This window comes from Lactuca virosa, chromosome 4 (assembly GCF_052849685.1).
Source record: "Lactuca virosa cultivar CGN04683 chromosome 4, Lactuca_virosa_CGN04683_v6, whole genome shotgun sequence".
Taxonomy (NCBI): Eukaryota; Viridiplantae; Streptophyta; class Magnoliopsida; order Asterales; family Asteraceae; genus Lactuca; species Lactuca virosa.
The window spans coordinates 439,552,682-439,563,542 of NC_136429.1; positions in this window are offsets into that span (position 1 = coordinate 439,552,682).

Sequence of the window (10,861 nt, forward strand, 5' to 3'; positions counted from 1 at the left end):
GAGTCCGCGTCCAAAATAAGCGCATGAGTACGCGCAACGTACTTCCCAGTACGCCCAGCGTACTCATTTGCTACAAGAACTCACTCAAGGGACTAATCTTGACAACTTGACAATATAGAAGGGTTAAATAGCTTTACCTGAATTTTGGGATGTTACAGTATGGGTGTAGAGATTAATATATGCCAATTATTTCAAAATCATAGATAAGGGTAAAATTGTAATCTTTACTATTAATTAATTTTGGTAATTAAATAATTAACTCTTGCATCTATTTAATTTAGGAAAATTACTTTAATGATATAAAACCCTAGCCATCACCAGAACACACAAAGACGTCGGCCTCAATATCTCCCCTCGCGTCTCTACAACCGCCAGCCACATAAGTCGCCCCATTCGATCGCCGGCAAAAAAAAATGACAACGACCCTCTCCTCTAACACCGTCTTGCTCTTCTTGTTCTCCCCCGTCTCCTATGCTAGAAGTTTTTTTCCAGGTATATTCTTTTTTGATATTTTTGTAAAATTTGAAAAAACCTCATGCATTTGAAACCACTTATTTTAATGAATACCACTCAAAAGTCTCTTAATAATGATTAACAATTCAAAGGTTTATAACTTATATAATATGTTTAATAAACAATTAATGGTTAGTCTACTATAAAAAGTCCAATCTCTTTGAGTAGACACACAAATACAAATCACATACAAAATTCACAAAGAAAACACGTTTAAAGGTTTTTGTATTGGTTTGAGGGCTTTGGACCATTTTTTGAGCCATGATATTATGTTGAAGTTTTTAATTTGTAAGTTTGTTATATACCAATTTTTTTTTTATATTTTCTTGGTTTAAGTATTCTTTTAAGAATATCATTTTATGTTGTGGTTTAAATTTTAATGTAAATTAGATTAGATTCATGTTATCGATCATATATTATGAAAGGTGATATATATAATATTTAATTAACTATTGTATACATGTTTGTATGTTCGTGTTGCTTCAAAGCAATAATTAACTAAAAATCATGGATATGCCATATTATTCATATTGTCCAAGTAAGTCTCTTTTAAAATGCAAATGATGTATCTTATCACTTTATATATTAGTATATGTTTAACATTTTAATTATAATAATAAGTGTTTTTTAAAAGTTTTTTTCACTTATTAATAATAATAAGTGGTTTTAAAATTAATGAACAATAAACATAAATAATAAAATCAAATTATAAAAATCATGAATATGTCATATTATCCATGCAAGTCTCTTTTAAAATGCAAATTGTCTATCTTATCACTTTATTATTTAGTGTATGTTTCACATTTTAATAATAATATTAAGTGTTTCTTAAAAGTCTTCTTTAACTTATTATTAATAATAAGTGGTTTAAAACCAATGAATAAAATTTTAAAAGATAATAACATCAATTTATAAATTACATTTAGCTACAAATAAATTGTATTTTAAATATATGATGAAATTTTTATTCTTTCAAATTTGATTATGGTTTTTTTTTTGTGAGTTTAGGTTTTGAAGAGGCTGTCATTGATATGGGAAAAAACATGGGGAATGAGAGTATATTCTTGCAAAATGTATTCTGTCAGAATGTTTAAAACGATTGTTAGCATAATATTCTTTTAGAATGGATTACTGTTTTTGTTAGATTTCGATGTTTTTTTTGTTCTTTTTTAACGTTTCTTAGTTTTAATCTTTAAGAAGAAATTTAATTTCTTAACCACTCATTATTTGTTTTTCACAATTCATAAGATTATTGTTTATAGTTGTATTCTTTAATAATTAATGTAATTACTAATTCTTAAAGAAAAATTATGTTTCATATAAATTCCGTATTCTTTAGCAAAATTTATTGTTGATAGTTTGTGTTATAGAATTATTTAAGCGTGTTAATTCTCAAAAATATTTTGAATAGAACCATATTCTGGAAGAATAAAATCGAACATATCTTTACTTGTTTATGGTTAATATTTGTGTCATTCTGATAGAATAAAATCAGACATAATTAAAAATTACATTATAATTAAAATTCAAATGATTAAAATGTTAGAATTCAAAATTAAGATAATCAAATATCCTTTAAAATCTGAAAATTTCTTTTTTAAAACTTATATTACTTAATTTGAAAGTAATGCAAATGTACAATCTTACCCTTCAATTAAATAAATGGTATTATTTTATTTTTCTTTAATTATATAATATAGATAAATCACTTTCTTAAAATAACTAAAACCATTGGTCCACATTCATCTTTATATCCACACAATAAATATCATCCACATTATAACCTAGCCATATATATATATATATATATATATATATATATATATATATATATATATATATATATATATATATATATATATATATATATATATATATATATATATATATCGAAGTACCCTTAAATACATGAAAGAGGCATTTCAATCATATTATGGATACATCATTTGACGATTCATTTACAACCTTACTACCTTAGCTTGAAAGTGTAAATTCCTCTTTTTAACCATGTGAAGAAATTAATGTAGATTTTGTAAACTAATCGAGTAAAATGTGTTACACACCAAGGTTACAAAAAGAAAATGGTAATTTCACACCTTCACAATGAAGAGGAGTGTTCGATAATTTGAAATGAAAAGAGGTAATGGGAGACCTTCTTATATTGGGGACCCCTATCTACCATGCCGTTCAGTCAACACATCAATTTGCTGGCATTTATCAACCTTATTGTCCAGTCACATTTTATACACCCAAAATACCTTGTAACCATGATATTTATAAATATGTCGGAAAATATAAATATCAATTGGTTTTTGGGCCTTTCAAGATTTTTGGAGTTGAAATATTGATATTAATATAAGTAAAACTATAGGTTGAAAACTTAATATGGCGATGAGAATCAAATTGTTGAGGAGTAAATTTCGATAAAGGAGTCGCAGATCAAAACTTGAGAAGTGATTTTCCATAAAGGGTTTGGGACGGGTCAGTATGGACACAAAAGGTAATAAATTTGGAACAATAATTTTGAATTCCATATCCTTCTTTAACTAAAGCCCCATGTTTACCCTACAACTTACCTCTGCACCAAACATAGTATTTGTTAATGTTGAGAAATTATCTTCAAGCTCGAATAATAACAAACTAAGAGCGGAACATTAAAAATCAGAATTTAAAAAACAATAATAATATTGAGAATGTAGAGAATAAAATAAAGAACATGATATTGACGATAACTTAAGATCAAAATCAGTATTTTAACAACCTTTGTTGAAATATTTGAATGACAGCTTGTTGCCCGTTTTTCTTCTCATTCATTGTATTGTGATAACTAATTTTGAATATATATATATATATATATATATATATATATATATATATATATATATATATATATATATATATATATATATAGTTGTGTAATTATTTGTGTTTTGTTGATAGGTTTACTAACTAAGCTCGTTGTAACTTACTTTTGTTATTATGTGTCTTTCAGGTTTATGTAAACTGAGTAGAAGGATATGAATATGGTAGCGCTCGGCTCGAATCACTGTATAGTAACACATTCCATCTATTTTGTAACTTTTGTACTAATTGTTAATATGAATATACACCAAAGTTTATGTGAATTATGATTTAAAAATGATTTTTTATGTGTAATTTGTATTAAACCTTGAGTGTTACACAAAAGATGAATTACAATCCCTTTTTGGTCTTCCAGAGTTGTCATCACTAAACCCCTAACCCCTCTCCCCCCCCCCCACACACACACACACACATATATATATATATATATATATATATATATATATATATATATATATATATATATATATATATATATATATATATATATATATATATATATATATATATATATATATATATATATATATATAGTAACGTCCGTGTTTCTAAGCTACGCATTAATGATGATGTAATAGTCTAGGTCAACCTTTGTAACTCATTTTGAAGAAATAAAGAGGAATTATGTGAATTATGTGCTTATTTACTTAATTATTATAATTTAATGAATTAAGAATAAAAATAAGCGTCGAAAATAAATTTTAGATAAACCCGATATCTATAAAGAAAGTGGTAGTGGTTGAAATAAGGATTCCGGAGATATAAAGAATACCGAAATCCGAGTTATAACGAAGAAGTTAGGACATGTCGAAGTTTCGCGACAGAACCGGCACGACACTGTATGACGTAAAAAGTGAATTTACGATAAAGTGTTTTTTAGCCTTAGAAATCTAAACGAAAGTCGTAGTATTTGTTAAACCGAGAGTGTGCATAAAAATAATGCCCAAATCTGACTTCGTATGAGGAAGTTATGATTTTTCTAAGTTTCAGCTTAGCAGTATGCAGCCCGAAACTTGAATTTTAGATCGAGTGATTTTTAGCCAAAACAACCTAAACGAGAATCGAAGATCTCGTTAATAGTAGTGCAACGGTAAAAAGACAGACAAAGACGGACGTCGGATGAAGAAGTTATGAATTTTTAACGGACATTTACTGTCCCGGCCTGTTAAAAAATATAACTTTAAAAATAAATCAAAAATAGCCGACGGAGTCTAAACGAAAGTTGTAGAGCATAGTCTCACCTACGCGTGGATATAAAGAACGTCAAAAACGAATTTCGTATGTGAAAGTTACGAATTTTTGAAGTTTGGAAAATGGGAGTACGCCCAGCGTACTCGTATAAGTGACCCGGAGTCCGTCACCTTCCCTACTCCATTGCATGATAGCCACGTGTTCGTAGCTTTGTCGCGCCTGGAGTTATCCCTTCGTACGCCCAACGAAGAGCTTTATGAGGCAGTACGCCCCGCGTACATGATCATTACGTCCAGCGTACTAAGGTGCTTCGGTCTCCTATAAATAGGAACCGAAGCCAGCCGAATTGATGTTACAACTTTTGCTTCTTTCACCCTCTAATTTCCCTTTTGTTGTAAAAATTACCCCCAAGCCTATTTTATCATCTTAGCATCATAAGCAAGTCCCGGAGAGCCCGAAGATCCCGAGAAAAAGAGTTTTCGAGCCGAAACTTTGTCCGCGCGAAGCCCAGTTTTTTAGAAAAACACCCCGGTTTCATCTGAAAATATTATTTTAAGAGACGAGGTGCTGCCAATTATCGTCTTAACAAGTGAGTGTATAGTCACTTTCATCTTACACATAGATATGAAATATTTTCTATAAAATACATGTTATGTGTAATTATATTGTTTGTTTATTTTAGATGGGTGTTGAATAGATGTTTTATACAAGTTTTAAACTGTATATGTATTTTTATCTACAAATATGTTGAGTAAAACATGGGTAGATGAAATAGTTGATGTGTGTTAAAAAGATGAGAGGCCTCGATGTTGTCGTTGTTGTTGTTGTAGTCATCAAGCTGATTATAGATGACGACCACGGACCTTTCTAAACAGTCCAGTGGAACGTTAGCAGGCTCGTAACCTGTAGGTGTTTTTGAACTATGTTTTCATTAGATGTCTTTGAACTATGTGTTCATTAGGTGATTTTGAACTATGTGTTCATTGGGTGTTTTTGAACTAAGTGTTCATCAGGTATTTTTGAACTATGTGTTCATCCGATAAGTAGAATGTACAAAGTTCTTCTTTTTGGCACTATTGTGTGTCGGGGTACGGGAGCGTACGGGAGTACTTTATTAGTATTTCCCTATACTTTTTATTTTGAAGAACTTTGGAGTCTTCGTTTCTTTTATGAAGTGATCGGACGAGCTTCATGTGTCAACGTTTCCTTTCACGAAGTAATTGAGGGAAACTTCGTAGACTGCCTAACAAAGTGAGTCGGTAATAGACCACTAGTAAGTATGTCTAGTGTTATATGCCGGATAGGGTGAGTCTGGGGGTAAAATACCCCATGGTGTCAGACCACTGCTAGGCACAATTATCTAGATAACTACCCCTGACTTAACTGTCTTGTGGTTTTTACGAACAGATGTTCGTGGTGAAATTTATTCCATTCCCCTCATTTGATGTCTTTATTGATCCTCGTTTGCTGCCAGGGAATTTCCAAAGCAACGTCGTCAGTTTGTTGTTCATCTTGATCCTTTAGGCTAGATCTCGTATGATCATTGTATAGGATCAGTACGTGGGGATCGACGGAATGGGATAGATTGTTTTAGAGATATGATATATCTGTGTTAATAATAATAGTGGTTTTGCAGGTTTGAGATATACATTATTATCACATTGTGGGGAACTAGGTGTTTATTAAGTATTAATCTGGGAGTATGGATTAAGACGTAGTTATTTGTTATTAATCTAGGAGTATGAATTAAGACATGGTTATTTGTTATTAATCCGGGAGTATGGATTAAGACATAGTTATTTGTTATTAATCCGGAAGTATGGATTAAGACATGAGTTATTTATTATAGATCCGGGAGTATGGATTAGGTAAAGAGGTTGATTTTAGATCTGAGAGTATAGATCGTGTCGTTGTGAGGATTCTTAGGGTGGAACCTTAAGAAACTACAGAAATATCCCTTAAGCAGTATTGTTACCCCGATGATGATCCTTAGGCTAGGTCCCTTATGATAGGTGTTTAGGGACGTAAAGTGAGGATAACAGGAACGGGTAATCAAAGATATTGTTGGTTGATGAAATTAATAAATTTATTTTTGATTGATGAATTTAATAAATTTATTATTATTTGTGGGTTGAAAACCCTATATGCTCACCAGGCTCCCAAGCCTGACCCACTAAGTTTTTTTTTATTACAGGTAGTGGAACAAGAGCATAGTTGGACGATGACGAGGGATTTTGGATTATAGGCCAGTAGATATAAATAACTGTTGTAAGGCCTATATGGTATTGTTTATGCTTTTGGTCTGTATCGGAACATGACATCCCGAGGTTTTATAATATAATGAAAATTCATTTCTTTAAGAAATGTTTTGATAAATTTTTATCATATTTTGTTTTGGGGACAAATTCCGCAACACCTTTTGAAAGATTACTCTGATTTTATTTTAAAAAGCATAAACGAAATCGGTCTTTTCTGGCCGAGAAAAATTAGGGATGTCACATATATATATATATATATATATATATATATATATATATATATATATATATATATATATATATATATATATATATATAACGGCAGTGAACCACAAATATGGTCGATGTAGTAATGTGGTGGGATGTGAAAATCACCTCATGTTAATGTGGAAAAATATAAAAGTATCACATTGTCATGAAATGTAGGGCTGAACATGTGTCGGTTTTGACCTAAAACCGAACACAAAACCGACTTATCGGTTTTCAAAAAACTAGAACCTAACCCAACCCAAAACATATGGGCTCGATTTCTTGGTTTTTGGGCTCTTTTCAGTTCGGTTTCGGGTTTAAACCCAAACCCAATCAGAATCCCAAGTAATTCTCTGAAAGATGATAAATCTTTTTATAAAAGTAAGGATGATGGATTTATAGAAGTAAGGATGATGGATTTCTCTTACTAGGGTCGATGTGGGTGGGAATGAAGTTAGAATCAACATTGCTTATATAAGAGATGATATGCAACTTAGTTTGAATACCTAGGCGTTGTAGGATAATTTTTAAATGACAGCAAAAATAAAACAAACGAAATGTAAGTAGTGAGTTTCGAACTTGGGACCTCAGGAAATATGTATCGGCGCCTTAACCACTACAGCAGGTGTATTTTAGTGTTTAAAACTAACGAAAACACACACGCGCGCGCACGCAAACACACACACACACAAATATATATATATATATATATATATATATATATATATATATATATATATATATATATATATATATATATATATATATATATATATATGTAACGCCCTATTCCGAAACGTTACCCACTTGGGTGTGGGTGATGGTATGTGGATGATTCGGGTATTCGGAGTTAGTTTTGGAGCCAAGGGTATTTTGTCAGCTTGGGCTTTTATGGAAATTGGATTTTTGTTCGGGATAATGCAAGGAAGGTATGAGTGTTTTAAAGCATAGAGCTTCTTGTTACATTTTCATGGATATAAGGATGGTCGGAATCGGAATTGTATCAAAAAAGTTATGGCCTTCAGAATGAATTAGGGTTTGAGGGAAGACCTTAGTATACGGGGTGTACTAAGGGAGTACGCAGGGGGTACTGATGCGAAGGGCTCTACGCCGTGCATAACAAGGAGTACGCTTAGCGTACTGCGAGATTGGGAGCGGGGTGCAAGACCTCGTACGTTGGGCGTACGAGGGTTAGTGTGAAACCCTAATGTCTAGTGTTGTACCCTATAAAAGCCTTATGTTGGTCCTTTTGGTTCATCTCTAAGCTAGGCTCCATACCCTAAAAACCCTAAGTCGACCTTGTAGCCTCTTGGTGGTGTTCTTGAGCTATTGGAAGGCTTTGGTAAACATTTTTCCCTTGAGAAGGAAAGAAGAGAAGCTTGGAGTTGTTTGGCTTGGTGGAGAGGCTTTGGATCCAAAATCATCATCTTGTGGGGGAAGCTTTTTGAGGTATCAATTTTGCATCTTCACTTGTGTATGATTAGATCTCTTCATGGCTAGTTTATTATGATTTTGGTCTTCTTTTTGGGTCTATGGATGAGTTGGGTTGTTTAAGGGCTGGTTCTTTCAGATTTGAGTTTGTTTTGGTATCCTTGAGCATAAAGGTGCAAGCTTTATGTGGGGAATAGTGTCATTCATGCCTTAAGTCATATATTAAGTCCCCTTTTAAGCTTAAGAGCTTCATTTAGTCATGTATAGACGTAAAGTTGGCAACTTTACGAGATAATCCAACTCAAGGAGGTCAGATTTGTGTTGTAGAAGTTTTGTCTTAATGGATTAAGTGGAAAATAAAGTTGGGCTGGATAGGGTGAGTACGATGGGCGTACAAGCAGTTATGTACATCATACAAGCCTCCAAGCGAGTACGCTGCGCATACGTGCTTGTACGCCCCACGTACTCGGTCTATTGGACTTTGAGTGTTGGGCTTCGGTTTGGGCTACCTTTTTTGGGCTTGGTTTCTTGGGGCTTTATTGGACCATCTGGGAATATATGTTTTGGTAAGGCCCATGTAAGGGTTTGGGCCCAATTTTCCATAAGTGGGCTTTGAATGATTATTGGTTTTGTGGGCCTTTATGATCAGGAGTTTAGGCCTCAGTCTTGGACTAAACTAGGTGAGGGGTAAAATGGTATTTTTACCCCATATATGGATTATTGGATTAGGTTTGGAACCCAATTGTTAAATTGGGTGTGATTTGTTTGATAGCACAGAGATTTTAGCGGATCTGCAGTCAGAGAGCATCTGTGGGTTTCAGTTGTCCGAGGCGAGTCTTCTCACTATATCCATGGGTCGAAGGCACCAATGTCGGCCCATTACCTGTTATGTGGAATGCTAGTTGTCTCTGTGATACATGCATGAAAGACCATGGGGCTAGCCCATGGTACTTGGATATCAGACCATGGGGAGAGCCCATGACATTCCAGGTAGAGACCATGGGGGAGCCCATGACACTTAGATATCAGACCATGGGGGGAGCCCACGACATTCCAGCTAAAGACCATGGGGGAGCCCATGGCAACTATATGTATGTCGCATGCTATTCTGTGGTTGTATGTTATATGGTATTTTGGGGAACTCACTAAGCTTTGTGCTTACGGTTTTCAATTTATGTTTCAGGTACTCCGGTTTTCAAATGGAAGAGCTCGAGATGATCGCAGAACACACACACCACATGTTTCCTCATTCTGTAAATTACTCTGATTTGATGATGTTTTTCTAAATTTTGGATACCTTGGTTTTATGGGAAAAATATGTATTAACGATTTATTAATCTAAAAACAAAATTTTTTTATGTTATGATTTTTAGGATTTTACAATATATATATATATATATATATATATATATATATATATATATATATATATATATATATATATAGAGAGAGAGAGAGAGAGAGAAAAGTTCAAATGAGAACCCCTAAATGTTAAGAACCCTAAGAACCACTAATTTTTACCAACATACATTTCTAACATTTCAACCATTAAACACTAAATCTGATAGATTCAAACTTCAAAAACACTTTCAAACTCTTTCCAACACTCTCATTAGCTTTAAGAACTCATAAACCCAACACCACCTCTTCCACCTATCATCGCCACCTACCACCACCATATTCCGCTGCAACCTACCGGAGCCACCTACAACCGTCGTCTCCCTCCATAGTTTCCGTTCTACCACCGCCTCAAACCGCCAACCAAACTCACCAACATGACCTCCAGTCTCTCAGATCTGAAGCCATACGTCATCTGCTACCTACCACTGTGACAACCTGAAATTTCTATTCTGTACAACCATTCACTTCAATAGAAGTCAGAACTGTTTCTGCTAACTTTCAAGCTTTTTGGAATCAGTTTGAGTGTTTTAAAGTTAGTACTTCAAGAGATAACTGGATAGAGGATGCCGTAGGGTTTATTGTGCAACAATAAAGTCCCAAAACTCCAAGAGTTTGGAGTTTACGGCCTAAACATGGTGTTTACGGCCGTAAACTCTAAGGAGTATAAATATGACACTTAGTCATTTTTATCACTTTTTCACCTTTTCAAGACTAGAACTCAAGATCCTCTCAAGTATCATCCGATTTTCCTTCTTGATCTTCAACTTTGTAAGTGTTTCTAAACCCCGAAGTACTCGTGCGAAGAGTACTTTGTCCTCCGAAGCCTTATCGTCAGATATCCGCAGACCGTCACGAAATACCGCTCGTTCAGCAGACCAAGTTCGAGCACAGAGGCTAAGGACGAATACAGCCCACCTATTACTATTCAGTGTATACGCGAGGGTGGTATATGATTA